Source organism: Cloeon dipterum, chromosome X (assembly GCF_949628265.1).
Source record: "Cloeon dipterum chromosome X, ieCloDipt1.1, whole genome shotgun sequence".
NCBI classification, from domain to species: Eukaryota; Metazoa; Arthropoda; class Insecta; order Ephemeroptera; family Baetidae; genus Cloeon; species Cloeon dipterum.
Window position 1 is genome coordinate 6,926,402 of NC_088790.1, and position 16,242 is coordinate 6,942,643.

General features: G+C 45.4%; 1 protein-coding gene across 6 annotated transcripts in view; it reads right to left on the reverse strand.

Moving 5' to 3' along the window:
• Window positions 1-16,242, reverse strand: part of cas (castor) — a 79,274-nt gene that overhangs the window by 43,097 nt on the left and 19,935 nt on the right. For all 6 annotated transcript variants that reach the window (XM_065494820.1, XM_065494825.1, XM_065494824.1 and 3 more), the window contains exon 2: window positions 14,469-14,527. The gene's annotated coding sequence lies outside the window, so the exon portion shown is untranslated. The remainder of the gene's footprint in view (window positions 1-14,468; window positions 14,528-16,242) is intronic.

Consider the following 16,242-nt stretch of genomic DNA (forward strand, 5'->3'; position numbering starts at 1 on the left):
TCAGGGCCAAAAGATGTATGTAAAAATAAAACAGAGAACGAGCGCGCGCGACTGGCGGCGGAGACGGCGCGGCCAGAGAGTCACATTCAAATACTGTATATGTGCTCTCCTCCTTCCTCCTTTTCTTTTTGTATTTTTCATCTCAAAAGATTTTACTTTTATGAATACAGTAAAAAGTTCCATTTAAAAACATGAATTAAAAAATCTTTTATCTTTAGACTGCCGGCGCGGCGGCGGCGGCTGTGACTGCAGTGTCTTTCTTTTAGGCGGGCGCTCAGGTACATTTGTATATGTGTGCATGCATGCACGGACACATATGTACATTTGACAAGAATGAAAAATGTTTTATGAATATAAAATTATACACAAAAAAATGAGGTCAAATCCTTCATCTCCTATTACTGCCTCTGTTGGCTGGGCCTCCTCGCTCAGTCATGATATTTGCAAAGATGATGGTAAAAGAACGTTATATGCTCGTGTGTACGCACATACGAGCGCGTCTATTTGAATGGGCCCCTGAGACGGCGGCGCGGCGGATGTTATTTGTGTTGCAAACGCTACTGCGTTTATTCTTAATAGACGCTTAAGGTCAACTTTTTGCCAAGATATATTTATTGTCCGTCCGTCCCCACTTTGGCCGGCAGTGCGAGAGGAGTGGATATTATTAACAAGTCGTTTTGAATGGCTTTTTTGCTTAAAAGCGCGAATTTGAACTCTAAAGACGGTTTATCAGTACTGATACACACACACATACACACGAGCAGCAATTTCAAGTGAGAGAGGCAGCAGGATGGATTTATCTCGACTAGAAGCATCGGCCTTGGTGTGGCGAGCGCGCGGGCCTGATTGAAATAAATGACGATCACGTGCGTGCAGATGTTTGGCGAAATTTCAATCACAATGATTAACGCAAGTAAATTGATCAGTCTTGTGCGTGAAAATCCATTAGCGCGCGGCGAAATTTAAATAATAACAGCACAGCTTCAGCAGGCGGCCGACCGGTCGGCCGGGGGAAGCGATTCGCAAAAAGGGGTACGTGCCTTCGGCTGGCTGGCTGGCTGGAAAGGGCAGATTTTTACATATCACACAGCAGTGCTGGTCAAGAAAGCAGGAGCGAGGAAGGATCATCAATCAAGCAGGCGTGCTCCTTTTTATGTGCGCGCGTATAAATATAATGGAGGAAGCAGAGAGCAGCACCAGCAGCACAAATCTGATGGATCATTTTTTTATATTCATTCCTCATGGTCTCGCACACACTATGTCATGATACTTGCAGCCAGTATTAAAAAAGTCGTGGAAGAAGTCAGAGAGAGCGAGGAGATTTGGCCGCTGTTGGAATAAGATAAATTATTGTAACCATCCTTTTGTACACGGCTAGCTTTTATATTCCAGCATCGGATACACGCGCGCCTTCTACCCTTCCCCTGCTGGCGTGACGGAATAAAAAAAACGGCCGAAAGGCGCGCTTTACGGGAAATCGGGCAAAGCGGCGCGAAAAATTGCATTCTGACGGCGCGTGCATCATCAATAACATTTTGCATCAGCGGGTGCCGATTAAAAAATAAATTGCGTTGCTGGTCGAACACGAAGCCTGTCAAAATGTCATTACTAGCAGAGTGCATCCACACAATAGGGTGTATCGGATGTTGGAACCCTTTTTCGGTTGCTGCACTGCTTCAAGCATCTGGCGTGTCTGCATGCTCATTCTTTGTATGCAAATCTGCCCGATCAAAATCATTAGTGTCACAGCAAATTGATCCGCTCGGTTCGCTTCGTCCCCGGGAAAAAGTGGGGCTGCGTGCGGTGCCAATATTAAATTCGCGCGTGTGTGTGCAACTTTTCTTCCGTCTCGTAGCGGAAGATTTTCTCGGTTTGGATCGGTTTAGCCGCTGTGACCCAATAAAGCCGCGGCGCTCTCACACGACTGACTCGCTGCGAAGATGGAATTAACTAATTGATTATTTTATATCTGTGGGAATTGGTTGCTCGGCTGATCTCATCGCATCTTGCTCTCTTTTTTATTGTTCGCCGGCGATTATATATCACCGCGCATGCAGGCAATTTCTATCGAGCATCGTCCGTTGCTTTTCTAACACCCATGAGTGCCAGTGTGGAATATCATCCGCAGCAGCCCATTCATTCATTGAACTATCGAGGCTGCAATTAGAGTCGTCAAGATCAGCGCAGCAGCGATGAACGCAAAATTCGCCTTATTCTTCTGCCATTATCTCGTCGGAGGGCTTTATTTATCGTGCGCGTCTCGTTTTGCGAAATCAAAAGCAGCAGCAGCAGCAGCTTTCTTTCTCGCCGTCGCTCAAATTGCAGCAAAAAACGAGCGGCGGCATAAAATGTGCACGGTTTTTATGCTTAAACTACAAAAGTTTTATTGCAAATCCTACATTTTTAAGAGACGTCGTAAACTATAAAGCTCAAAAAGCACAATTTTTATTCCCAAAATACATACAAGACGAGAGCATGCAAATATAAAATGACAGCAGCTGCCTCAGCAGTCTTAAGAGAAAAAGCTTGCGAGGGCCCCGTCGCTTTTATTATTTTCGTTGCAGATTTTTCCTTTTTCCGCCTTTAATTTTCCACGAGACGAAAAAGTTTTATTAGGTCGTTTTATTCCATTATTCTCCGCATGTTGTGCGCTGATGTCGGGACGAAATTGCACACTGCCTGAGCAATTCAATTTGGCTAAATAGAATTTAATCTCTAGCGGATTTTCTCGGAAAAGAAGGAAGGAGGCACATCGTCGTATAGTTTTTTTGTCCACGGATGACAAAATAATCAATCAATAAAGCAGTCGGCAAGCGGATTAAAGCAGAGGGAAAATGAAATAATGGGTCTTTTGGCATATTATTAAAAAAAAAGTACCGCAACTTTTAATAATCCTTTTCAAACTCCCCGTTCTTGGCGTGGCAGACTAAAAATGAAACTTTAAATCTCTCCGTCCGGAGAAAAAGCCAATTTTGATTGCGTTTGGATTATATATAATGCGGTGCGGCGAGTATTACAAAAAGAGAGAGAGGGGCAAAATAGCATATTTTTCCGAGCAAAACTTGCGAGCTTCTCCTCGGCGGCGGCTTGTTTTGCTCTTAATGAATGAAACGGCACTTGAGACGACATATCGTTCGACGTGGTGGCTTATTTTTAATAACAAAACTCGCCGTCCCCGCGCGTTTTATCGCCCCCACGGCCAAGCGCCACGCCACCGGCAGCAGACAACCACCCCCTCGTCACGATTTTCCCGCGACTCATCTGCATATGGGCTGTTATTTGCCTTTTGTCGTCTACTGTATTTAAATTTGATATATGCACACACGTGCTCCCTCGGGCTTTTAATATTGATTTAAAAATAAATTGCATTCAAGGCGGCAGTTGCCCGGTTTATTTTGCGGCAGAGATTGATGCGTCGCCAGCGCGCTGATTGGTCTTCCCCGAAATGAAAAGCCGACGAGCTTGAAAGTGGAAAATTTGATGAGTCAAATTGAATGAAACGGTAGGGGGAACCAAAGCTGGCGGATTTTGCCTGAAAAGTTGCAATCGCGCGCGGCCAGTGATTCAAGGGGGAACACAAAGTTCCGATTTTCCGCGAGTTGTTTGCCGAAAATTTTCCGCAGCGCCACGCGAACGTAATCGAGTTAGCTGCGGCGGCAATTAAAATTCTCGTCCATTTGGCAGCAAGCGTGCACGCATAAAGATGACAAATGGGTAAGCGACCGGCTAGCCAGCAGCAGATGGCAAAGGGGTGAAGATTATTCAACGCGATATTTACTCACTGCACGAGCCGGCCGGCCGGTCGGCGTTCGTCCTAGGGAGCATCCAGTTATTACACGATATTTTTCCAAAGTAATTAACACAACAACAGCTTCGCGCTCTATCAGCACTCGAGATCAACGGAAAATGAGGCGTAATGGGCCCGAAATATTCAAATCCGCCGACACATATGCTCATTTTAATATTCGCTATAGCGCAGCGGCGGCGGCGGCAGTTGGCTGGCTCCGGTGCAAGAGAAAAACACCTTAGGAAAGAGAAAAGGGGCCGTTATCTCAGTGCTGACAGTCCTAAGCTGCTAAAATACACAGCACCACAACCGAGCATTTGTGATACAAAGTTAATACACCCAAAAATGTTTTACTGCCATAAAGAAACAATGCGTTTGATAAGAGCAGCAGCTCCTTTGGCAGCATTCAGGTTGGCTGGCGCCTCTCGTCACCGCCACCAGGATCAACACGCACGCAGCAATTACTAAAGCTAGGGCGCATTATTTAAAAAGATGATATTTTTGTTTAAAAAACACCGGCGGCGCATACCGACTACTGCCTCCTCGTCAACACACACACACACACACACACTCTGGCTCCGGCTCGTAGGTGCGTGCAGCAGTAAAGTTTTATGAAACTTTTTGTGTAATGCCCCGGCAAACAATTCATAAAGCACACATACACACAAAGCGCATGTTTGCGTCGTGCTGAATTTTTTCTTGGCGCTGACTCCGCCCACGTCGTGATTCTTTAAATTAGAAAAACAAGCCGACCGATCGAGTAACGAGATGTATAATTTCGGTGGTGGCTCTGCCGGCGTCGGTGCAATATTTGCTCCTGCCATCTGCACGGACGCGGTGCTTCTTCGGTCCAACTCCTTTTCTGGTGCTGCCATCGATTATGAAATTGCCACGGCGCTCTTGGTAATTTCGCCAGCAGACGAGCCGGTGCAATTAGTCGCGGAAAAGCGGAAAACGTTACGTGCCTCGCTAAGACTCTCAGCACTGCTACCCGGTAGCAGCAGCTCAAGCGCTGGTTACGTCAGTTTGACTTAATTTGTTGCCAATTCGATTTGGCCGAGGATGTGCCCAAAAGTTATTTAAAACTTGAACCTCTTGAAAAGTAGTTGAAAATAAATTAATGCTGCCACCATGGCGATTAAATTTTAATAATACTGCCAGCGTTCACGGCCGCCCTCCAGTTTGCTTAATAAACCTGCCCGGTGTTCAAACTCGCTCAGATTAAGTCATACACGTTCATTGCTTTTAATTTAGGCTGATGTTTATCAGCGAGTCTCTCCTCACTGCCACATGCATATATATCGGTGGCTGCTCTTCTTTGGCAGTTGGTTTTGTCTCAAATTGTGATTGGAAAGTGTCACTCTCTCTCTCTCGCACACGTTTATTTTCGCAGCTTATGTAGAGGCCCGTGTTGCGAATTTCGCCACTTATAGCAGAAGCCAGCTGTTTGGTTTTCGACACTCTCCGCAAGTGAGCAAGTGAGAAAAATATTCTGCGAAATTTCCCGTTACCCTTCAACGATGCTCATGCAGTCGAGACTTTGAAGTTAAAAAAAGTCAATAATCTGCTGAAACGCCCGACAAAATCGCGAGCAAATTGGGTTTGACAAGGTCCAGAGCTGACTCGTTCACGAGAGCAACTTTATGTAGTGCAAATTTCGTACGACAAGTGGAGACGGGAATTACTTCCAGCCGAGACAATAAAATAAACGCACACAAAAGGAGCGTCGACGCCGCAGAGATCGGGTTCTGAAATTAATCTTCAACTTATTTAATCCCGTTCGCATTCTGCGAGAGTGTAATTTAAGACGGCCCGCTGCGCCAACGAAATTTCGCTTTCTGCGGGGCCAGCCAGGCACCGGGAATTGTCAAACTTAATTCCACCGAATAAAAACTGCTGCTGTATGCCGAGGAGACGTGCAGAGAGGAGGAAATTTATCCCTTTTCATCGGCAATATCGACAGCTTTCCTTCTACATAAATTGTACGTGAGCGCACGATGCGTCATTTCCGAGAAAAAGGAGGCCGCGCGCATCCCCGCGACCTGTCAGCACGTGTGAATTACAATACCGTGTAAATTAAGGCGAAAAAATATCGCATCATGTGATAAAAGCTAATTTATGCCTGCCTTGTGATTAGCACCTAGCGACGATTTCGCCGCCCCACTTTCGACCCTGCTCTGCACACACTGCTTCTCTAGTGCAGTTCCCCTTAACTCTGGAAGCGTGTGAGTGAGTGAGTGAGTGAGTTGAAAAGTAAAAAAATCAATTGCCAACGCAACACCCGCTGCTTCAATCTTCTCCCGGCGCGGCTGCTTTCCTGGAATTGGCGAATTCCGACGCAACTTATCGACTGGCGGCCAACTTAAGTTTGAGCGATCGACGCAGGAGCAGATTTGCTCGGCTGATAAACGCGCCCGAGTAAATACATATAAGATGGCCCGAGGCGAGCGAAAATGCCAGCAACATGCCATTTATAGCGCTATTTGTCTTGGAAACAATTTTATTACAAACAGCTCTGCAGAGCATATGTGGAAAAATCATTGCGAAAACGAACAAAAAATGCGCACATGCTCAAAGGAAAGCGCGGCGGCGAATTAATTAATTTCTTTGCTCTGCGTGAAAAAGCTGGAAGCAAGAGTGTACATATGTGCCCTAGCTGTGCGCGCATTCTAATTGAGCCGATGACTGCTGCCGCCTGCTCTCATAGTCGGCAAGTGCAACTCTGCTAATGAATGAGTGCAGCAGCGCAGTTTTATGGCGTGTTAAAGTTATTTACGATGCCGACCAATTAGTCGGTTGTGCGAATAAATTCAGCAAAATCGGCCTCTTTTCACCGTGGAAAAAGTCGAGAGTGTGCCGACCATAAAAGTTTATTGATTGCTTGTTCTTTCCGGCTGCTTTATGGCATAAACGGATTGAATTTATTGTCCATCGCGCTGAAAATGAGAAAAAGCAGGTCCAGCGCATTTCTTACATTTTATCTGGAACAAATGCCATGAAAATAAAATTATTATATCTCATTTTATTGGAGTTGTAAATGGAATTACAGCCAGACAAGTTTCCTTATAAGGTTGGTGCGGCAAATGAATTTGCAAAAAATTTGCAACCGCCATTTTTCCGAAACGCTGAGGGCAGTGATGTCCGCTTTGATTAAAATAGTTTGAGAGCAATTTCGAAAAAGCAGATTAACTCTTTAAATATCAATCAAAATTCTCTTTCGGCATGTTAAATATTAGCTTTGTCGGACACACACGAGCCACACCAGTGTTTTCCCTCAATTCTCGTTCCGGGCAACCCCGAAATGGGGATGATTCGCAGCAATCAAATAACCGCGGAAATAAATTATCCCCTTTCACAGAGGTGACGGCGCGCGTCCGTCGGGCGGGCAAAACGCACTCGATTTGTGCAAATTGCTGATAAATTCGCAACACACAAACACCAGTTTTAATTAATTTGAAAAATTGATTGTCTGCCGGTCGGAGCGTCGCCACCAAAGCCGCCGCCGCCGCCAACGCTCGCAACAACGGGCGTGTGGGAATTTATTTTATGCGTAAATCTGATACACGTCTGCTCACTCACTCCACATACAATAATGTTATTAATGGGTTACATTTGAAAATGGGATTGTCCGGCAGCGGCAGCATACACACATATCACATCATGCTGCACATCCATCCATCCATCCATATCTATCCAGCAGCTAGCCGCGCAATTTATTACCCATACACGGAGTGAAACACACACAGAGCAGCAGCAGCAGCAGCAGCAGCAGAGAACCGACCAGCGGCAGCATCATATTGACTAATGGCTATGAAAAGGGGGTTGGAATATTGCAGCAGCGGTAATGCTTTTGTCTACACTGCGGCCCGACATCATTCGTCTGCAGATATCAATTAATCTGCAATTGCAAATGTCAGCCTGCTCTCGGCGGCGGCGGCGGCGGTGGCAGCGCCGGCCGTGCCTATGGCGCGTGTATCTGTGGATATTTGTATGCAATTTGCGAGTGGCCTCGGCCAGCTCAGCCGATCCTGATTACTGCATGTGCCCCCAAGCATAACTCATCCCGGCCGAAGGTTTATCTCTGTGTGCAAATGCATCTTGTGTGCACCACAGCAGCCACCAATTCAGCGCACAGAACACACAACACAGAGAGAGAGAGAGAGCTATATGGAGAGCTTCTGTGCGCTGCATCCACACGCCCGACGGGTTGCATAACTCCCCGAGTGCCGGTGTGCGTGCGTGCGCGCGGGTGAGTGTATGCGTAGGTGAAGGAATTAGCCGTGCCGAGGAGGCCTCTGGTGAATTTGCCAATTTCTGTCGGCAGGCTCAACTTGATCCGTTTGATCGGGTGAGAGGAAATCCTGCAAGCTGCAAGTGAGAGAGCTTGTTTGCAATGGTGTGGGAGATTTGCTCGAAATTTTCCCGCAAACTGCCGAAGAGCGATGCCGCTGATTTTCAAATTCCCCCGGCAATTAAGAGCAAATTGGATGGCGTTTGGGACCTATTGTCTTTGTTTGCAGATACTCTCTCTTCCTCGTTTCCTCGACTCGCTACTTCTTGTCGCGCTAGGAAATAACGTCACCGGGCCACATAATTAAAAGTCGGGAGAATCGCCCGATTCGATCGAGCTCGTTTATTTGCATAAACGTGCCTTAATGTATTAACCGCGCGCCGTTTCTTCCACCCAAGTGATGTCATTAGCGAAAAATGATTAATCAGAGACAGGGCGAGCACACCGTGTGCAACATTTGATTTAATTTCAAACACCTGGGCGTGCCTCGGCTGCACGCTGCTGGCTCAGCAAACTGCTGCTTATTTCACTTTTGATTGCACTCTCTCGCTGTTTACGTCTGACGAAGCACTGGAGTAAAAATTCGGGCAATTCATTAGCGAATGTCACTCTTACGCGACATTTTTTACAGCCAGAACCCGCGTTTTGCACGGACGAGTTGAATTGCGCGAGACGAGGAATTAATCGAGCCGAGCCGCATTAAATTTTTTAATACGCGTGTGTTTTCATCGACCGCGGGAGGGAAAGGGTTGAGAAGCCACGCGTGTTTGGCTTGTTAGTCGTAAAAAATGTGGTTGGGATGAAAAAATTAGGCGCCTGCGTTGCATGAAAAATGCCACATGCTCCGGCCTCTTCCGGTCGCAGGCCTGCGCGTCCAGCACATACTCAAGAAAGGGACTTGCTGTTTTAAATACACAATTTCGCTCATACCCAGTGGTAATGGGAATGAAATCAGCTAAAAGAAAACTTTTTATACTTTTGATCGCAGCAGCTGATAATTAATGGAGTCTCGGCCCACATCGGCGAGCGTATCTCTCTCACTCTGCCCTCCCCGCTGCTTTTATTCAGCAACTCGCATTATGCCCGCGACTTTTATCACGGTTCAGAATCGTGTACTTACAAAAGAAACAATGCACGGTATACGGCGGGTAATTACCTTAAGTCTCATTAAATAACGTAAAAATAACTGGTGCAAACAGTCATCTCCTGCGAGTGAGCAACACAATGGAGAGGAGCAGGCTGGCTCTCTGCGTACTCTTAAGCCATGGCAGAGAAGCAAGAGCGACGAGATAAAGTGCTGGAGATTTTCGAGGCGTTTTCCGCCGAGCCTGGGCAGATGATTTGAGGGATAAAACAAAATGAGAAAGACAGCCCGAGCGTTGCTGCTCTGTATTTTTTTTGATATAAAATAAATGTTGTCTTCGGAACGCTGCTCTTGAGTTCATTACAGGAAAGCATCTCGAGATCAACATATCAAGTAACAGCTCAGCCGCCGCCGCTGACTGCTCGCTGCCTTAAGTACAAATCTGGGTATTAAAGCGGACTGGGAAATGTATATAAATAATTTTTCACTCTGAATTTGCATAATTATGGGTCCAAAAACTTGATATCGGACACAGAAATCCCGCCTCGCCGGCCGCGTTATAATAAATTTCAATCATAAAATTTTTATGACGCCGAGGGAGCAGTAAAATAATTTTTAAACTTGTATGTGTGTTATTCTCAGAGAAATCAGCATCTGGACCTCATCATCCGGCGGACCGGCTGGGCGGTGTGAATTTCGAGCAGAAGTGAGAGAAAAATCGAAAAGTGGCAGCAGTCTATATAGTGACTCCGCCGCCGGAGCTACGCACTTATCCGCTTAAAATTTGATAGTCGGCCTTTGTACATATATTAAAAGGTCAGAAACTCCCCCGCGAGAGACGAGGAAAAAAACACATAGGCTGCAGCCATCGTGAAATCCAAGATGCGGCTGCCGCGGAGCACTGACTTGTTGTCTGGCGTGTAAGATAAACAGCAGAAATGTTGGATTCTGCTTTATCTCCATTCGTATGTGCGCCGAGATTTTTCAGCGGAAATCGTTGAAAATTGAATGTGGGTGGCGGCGGCGGCGGCGGTGACGGCGGCCCGAAAGGATTATGTTTTATCGCATAACTGCCGCGCCAGCCGCATTATATGTGTACGTGTATCAAGGCAGGCCCGCCGCGCTGATGATATTTAACCCTTCAGGAGACATTTTTAATTATTAACGCTGTTGTAAACGCTCATTCTGCGAGAGCGGGTGAGAGCGAGGCGGTGGCGACGGCGGCGTTGGCTCCACGCTACTTTTTCCTCCTCAAAGGAAAGGAGTCTCTCTCTCGCTCTGCTCTCGTGAGGTGAAGCTGATACCACGACCTCCGACACAGTGGAAACCGTCGGAAAGGACGTCGTCGATCTTGTAGAACCTCCGTGCATCATGCAAGACGTGAAATTTATGTAGCGGAGGAAACTAGCACTCTTGGCCCGCCGATCTGAATAATAACATGCGAGGTATCCGCCGTCTGTTGTTAATCACTCTCCTCTCGTCATATATGTACGAAAGGAGGCGGCTCTGGTTACATACATTGTAGCACTACTGCCATGTACGACATGTAACCCGGCCTGTGCCCTTTTTGCCTGATTGAGTTTCCGTCGATCAGCGTCGAATTTGAGAGAAAAAATTCGTCCGCCTTACACGACCCGGTATCAATCAAGTTGTGCATAAAAGTTGTCCTGACAAGAGAAGCCGGCCATAATTTCGGCGTTCGCCGTAAAATTTGTTGAAATTTGTTTCAGGGACAGCGGATGTGTATATATCTTAGACCACCGACCAATATATGTAGATTGTGAATAAAAAACAGGTTTTCGCATACGGACCGAGAGGTGTCCCTATTTCATTCTGACTCTGATTTTCACACGTTCGCACTACGCGCAATTCGCACATCCTATTTGCTTGAAAGTGTCAAGAATTTGTGGTTTTCGCACGTTCCCTTGGAGGATGATTTGCCAGTTTACAATGTCCGCTCCGAGCGAAAGGGACAGCTCGTCAGCTTTAATTACAAGCCAATTGTATGAAATTCCCTCCATTTGGTCGGCTGACCTTATACTTGCCAATTCTTATTAAACGCACGTCGTCAACGCATCGCGCGTATAATCTTCTCGGTTGGTATTACTCGACGCGCGCGGCAGCTATTTCGTTTAGAAGCTCAAATTAGAAAAGTCGGGGAATTAGAAGACGTGGAAAGACATAAAATTAATTTTTCCCTTTTTTGAGGCACATTTCGAGTGATGGCTTTTGAAATAATAAGATTACATCAGCGCACGGGTCTGTTTTTTATCAGAAAATTCCAGCGCGTTGAATTAATTTGGGTGGAAGGCGCGCATTTTAAAAGAAGCCTCCTGACTTTATAGCTTTTGACGAATTCCTCGCTTCCAATGACGGACGAGGTTATATATTTAAGAAAACGGCTTCCTCTCGAAAGTCAAACTCGACGGCGACATAACACACAGGCGTCAAAACCACCAGCCTAGTACATTGTCTGGGGAACTTTTTAATTTTAATTGACAGCGGATCGATAGATCGGCTGTTCGCGGACAAGGAACAAAATCGATCGAGCAAACACAGAAAACCACCACACCTTATTGGTCAGCATAAGCGAATTGTATTGGAACGGGGAAAAGTGTATCAATTACAATCTGAGTGTAACCTTACCCCGGCCGACGGTGCGCGCACAGAGTGAATTCGTCGGAAAAAAAGAATTTAATAAGAGCGTCGTTGAAATTTATTTGTTTGTTTGCGCGTATAATTGATTGCGAGGCCGTGTGCATTTCTTGTTTGTCAGTCGCGGCGAACAGCGCACACACGAGCTGAAAAATATTCACGTGTAAAAGTGCATCGATCGCGGAGGAAAATTTATGGACGGATAAATCGCGCGTGGCATCACTTATGTTCACAGTTTACCGATTTCATCTGACTGTTGCTGCGAGTAAGAGCGAGAGAAACATGCAGAGTTGCCCCTCCGCTCGATAAAGCTCGCTCTGCTCATTTCTTATACATATTTCTCGAATGCTGTGTGTTTATTTTATACATACATACATCCACAAATAAAATGCAGTGCAACCAGCTCGGCGCTGCTGCAGAGTGAAATTATATTGTTGTCCGGCGCGCGCGATTTTCACGAGATTATTGGTCGCCAAGAATAATGAGCGCGCGCGCGTATAGCCGAAGCCAATCTGCGAGCATCAAGTCTCCTTCTATGGCTACACAGCCTAAAGTGGAATTTTATTTATACATACGTGGCTTTTTATTGTGCTGAGCAGTCCTTGGCGCGAAACAAAGGAACTTTTATCTTCTATTACGGGGCATTATTTGCATTTTTGGTGTATTTTTCCTCTCCGGGACAGACTTATCGGATTCCATTTGCACCGCCGCGCAGCCCCTTTTTCATGCATGTCCGCGGGTCAGGCATTCGGATCCATTTTTCTGCTCTCCCACTTCTTCTCTATTAAGCAACGAAATGAGATTTTTAGCATCTCATCCGGGCAGAAATAAATTGTCTAAAAGAGTTGATATGAAAAGCGACCTAGAGGCATTAAAACCCATTAAATTTTGTAAGGCTCCGTACTATTAAAATTCCATAATACGACATACACGCAGCGTGCAACAAGGACCCAAGAAGAAAACAACAGCGCGCGCCTTTTCCAATCTGGCTCCCTTTATTAATGAACACTCGGCGGGAGGGACGTATATAGGGCCTGCGTCGGCACAAAAAAATCCATTCGAAAACGGAGAAATATATTTATGCGTATATTTATTATCATATCCATTTTCCCATTAATCGAGCTGTTAAGGGCAACCACAAAACGCTGAGGGAATAACCTGTTTCGCCGCGCGCTCGAGACACAAAGCACACTCGCATCATATATATAAATTTCGCGCGCACTAATTCGAGTGTAAAAAAATCAAGGCGGTTCGCGAGTAGACAAACTTTCACCCCGCAGCAATAGTAATTAAAATGTCTGGAATTCCTGAAACGAAACAGTGTGCCGGTGATAAGAAAGGCATCTGTTTCAAAAGTAGCAAAAATGAAATAAAAATGGCACCTCTTAGATTAATTTCGACCTGCCGCTTCTTTTCTACTTTTTACGCAGTTTTAGCAAGAAGAGCGAGTTAAATTTTTATGAAAAACCTGTTGATAACCATCACCATCAGCTTATACGGCCAAAAAAGGCGACCAAATTTCAGTTCCCTGCCATTAATTCACAAAGTGGATTTTAATCAGATAATAAATTGAATATACGTATCAAGCGACAATCGCTTGGATTGATTTTATCCGTATTTAGATGCGTTTCAATTAAACCAGAAATTCTTCTCGGACGCGTCGTGTCTCTTATTAAGTTGCCGCTGCTTTTTGCCATCGACAGCAGCAGCAGCAGCAGCAGGTTCACTCGCGTCTCAGGGTAATAAATATTCAGGTACAGTGCTTATATTGGCATTGTTGGCGAGAGGACATAATACATATTTGTGACTTACTACCCGGTGACAGCCAATCGGAGCGGTCGTTCGTACTACTCCACAGTTTAATTGGCTACTCGCCGGATAATGAAAAACAAAAGCTGCAAACAAACATACACTACTCTTTGTGACGCGAGATGCTTATTGTTCCACTCCCACCTTCTTTAACGCTTATATTTATTTGTAAAATAGTGTAATTTTATATCTGCGTCTGAATCACTCGGGCACGCTCGGCCTGGTTTCACTCCCCCAACCCTGAACAAAAAAGCGGTGGACACATCTGCCGCGAGCTGGAACCCCTTTTCTCATTTTTCTGATTGACCCCTCCCCCGGGCGCCCACTTTTCGGTAGGAGGGATTGGAAAAAGTGATAAAATAATTCCGACCATTGCGGTTCGTTTCTTTTATATTATTTGTATTGCATGCACCACATTGTTGCTGTTATCACGCGAACCGCCGACGAATAATGAAATGCTGCGTGCGCGCGGCCCCGCCGCTTACTTTGTCATTTCGGAGGCGTTTCCTTGCCATTCGCAGGCGAAAGTCGCGTTTTCCAGTCAGATTTTTGCGTGACTGCGTCAGAACAGAATGAGGGGAGAGGGCCGAGTGTTCGTCGTATTTTAAACTGTTCGAAATTTCGAGCCTACTTTTAAAAATTAAATCCACGCAAATCCGTTAAGAAGAGAAAATATAGCGGCGCGCGCGAACTCGTAACATTTATGCTAATTCCGCCATTCAACCTAGAATCGAATAATAAATGAGACCGGCCGTCCAGACTTTTTGCACGTTGGCAAAAAAACACGCGGATCTCACAGGCGAGCTAATAGTATCATAAAAAACATTTAACGGAATACTCACTTGCACCGAAAGTTTGGCCAGATTGTGGATGAAAGTTGCGTGGCGGCTACGATCACACTCTGTAACAAAAACGTATAATCAGATTATTGACACTGCCAAATTCAAAGGAGCCCACTTTCCAAGTCGCTTTTTACTAGAAATCCGTCAACAAGCGGATGAGGCCGCTTGACAAGCCTCCAACTCAATTCATTGGAAAAACAAAGAAATATAAAAGTGCCGTCGACGCATTTTTACACCTATTGTACAAGTGTGCCGCGCCACGAGCAATGCTGTTAATATAAAACTTATTTACACGCGCGGTTCTTTCGCTTTAATGGCACATGCACAAACACATTCTTCTCTCTCGGTGGAAATAATATTTTAGCGCGGAGGCTGCCACTAGTATAATAACGCCGCAGCAACAAAGGAGAAGAAAAGATTCGTGTTTGAATTACGATGATGCCAGCCAGTGAGTGCTAATGCGGTTTTCCACAGATTGAGAAATACTGCCGCACATCAGCGCAAAGGTTGGATTGTGTGTGTTTGAGTTCCTTATATTATTATTGCCTTATAACTGCATCTTTTTTTACAATTTCGATGTGTCATCGCCTCGGAGGTTTAGTTTCCTTTGCGCCGATGCTGACGCTTCTTCACCTCTTAATGCATGGCGACAAAAAATTGGCTGTAAAACAATGGGTGCGTGCCTTTCGTTTCCACGACCTCAAAAATTCGGACCAGAAAATTGGCTTCAGAAAAAAATGTCTGGCAAATCATTCTTGAAGAGTAAAAAAAAACATGCGAATGCATTTCAACGAAAAATTGGCCTTGCGGTTATTTGGGCAAATAACTTTCACGAAGAATGGCTAGCTCTCTTCCATCAGCACATTTGCAATTTTAAAAAGCATCAGCTCCGGCTTAATGAATAGAATTTTTTGATTGGTGCTGAAGGTGGGATGAAAAGAGGTCGCCGGCCGCCTATGGTGGCAAGTCTGATGCAGAATTTTCTGTATAATTTTCCGCTTTCATTACTTTTATGCTGCATCATCATTCTCTGCGCCGCGGCTTTGATGTTCCATGCTGCATCTATGCTGCACTTCAAATATTATTTTTGTCTCTTTCTCCTTTATGAAAAAAAGTCAGTCGAGCCTCCTCTGCGGCTCTCTGCCGCCGCGAAACTTACTTAATATGTATATTTTATGATTTGTTTGTGCTGCCTGCATGCTCCGGTGCAGCCTAATGTGGAAAAAACAGCGTTTTTTTTTGCGCCTCTCGTCAGCAAATATGACAGAAAATCTCAACAGCCGTGAGAGAAAAAGAGGGTCCCGGTCGGATAATGTGCAAAACACCCTCCGCGCCGCCTTTGTCTTTATGGGGAAATTCATTTTTGATGTTTCGCTTAACCTTCCAGCACAGCTTCTTGCGCTTTGCTTGCAGTAGGCGGCTCGGCACAAATAATAAAAGTTAGTGGCCCTTTTTCCTTGATGCTCAACTGCCTCCTTCCTCTCACCTTAACAGTAAAGCAATTATTTTCCCTGCTTGCTGACATTTTTATATAATAAAAAGAGAGAGAATGAGACACGTCATAAAACGATGTACTCTATGGTATTATAAACACATAACATGCAGCATTAGCCCGCGTCGCCGCTTTGCAGCAGCAAAAAAGAAGCAGCTTTATATTTTCTGCACATCTCTTGTGTGTTAGCCCTTTTAATATCTTATTCTCCTAGCCTATGGCCTCAAATTTATGCGAAAACCTGCTGAATAAAAGCAGCAGCAGCAGCAGCGACGGCGGCAC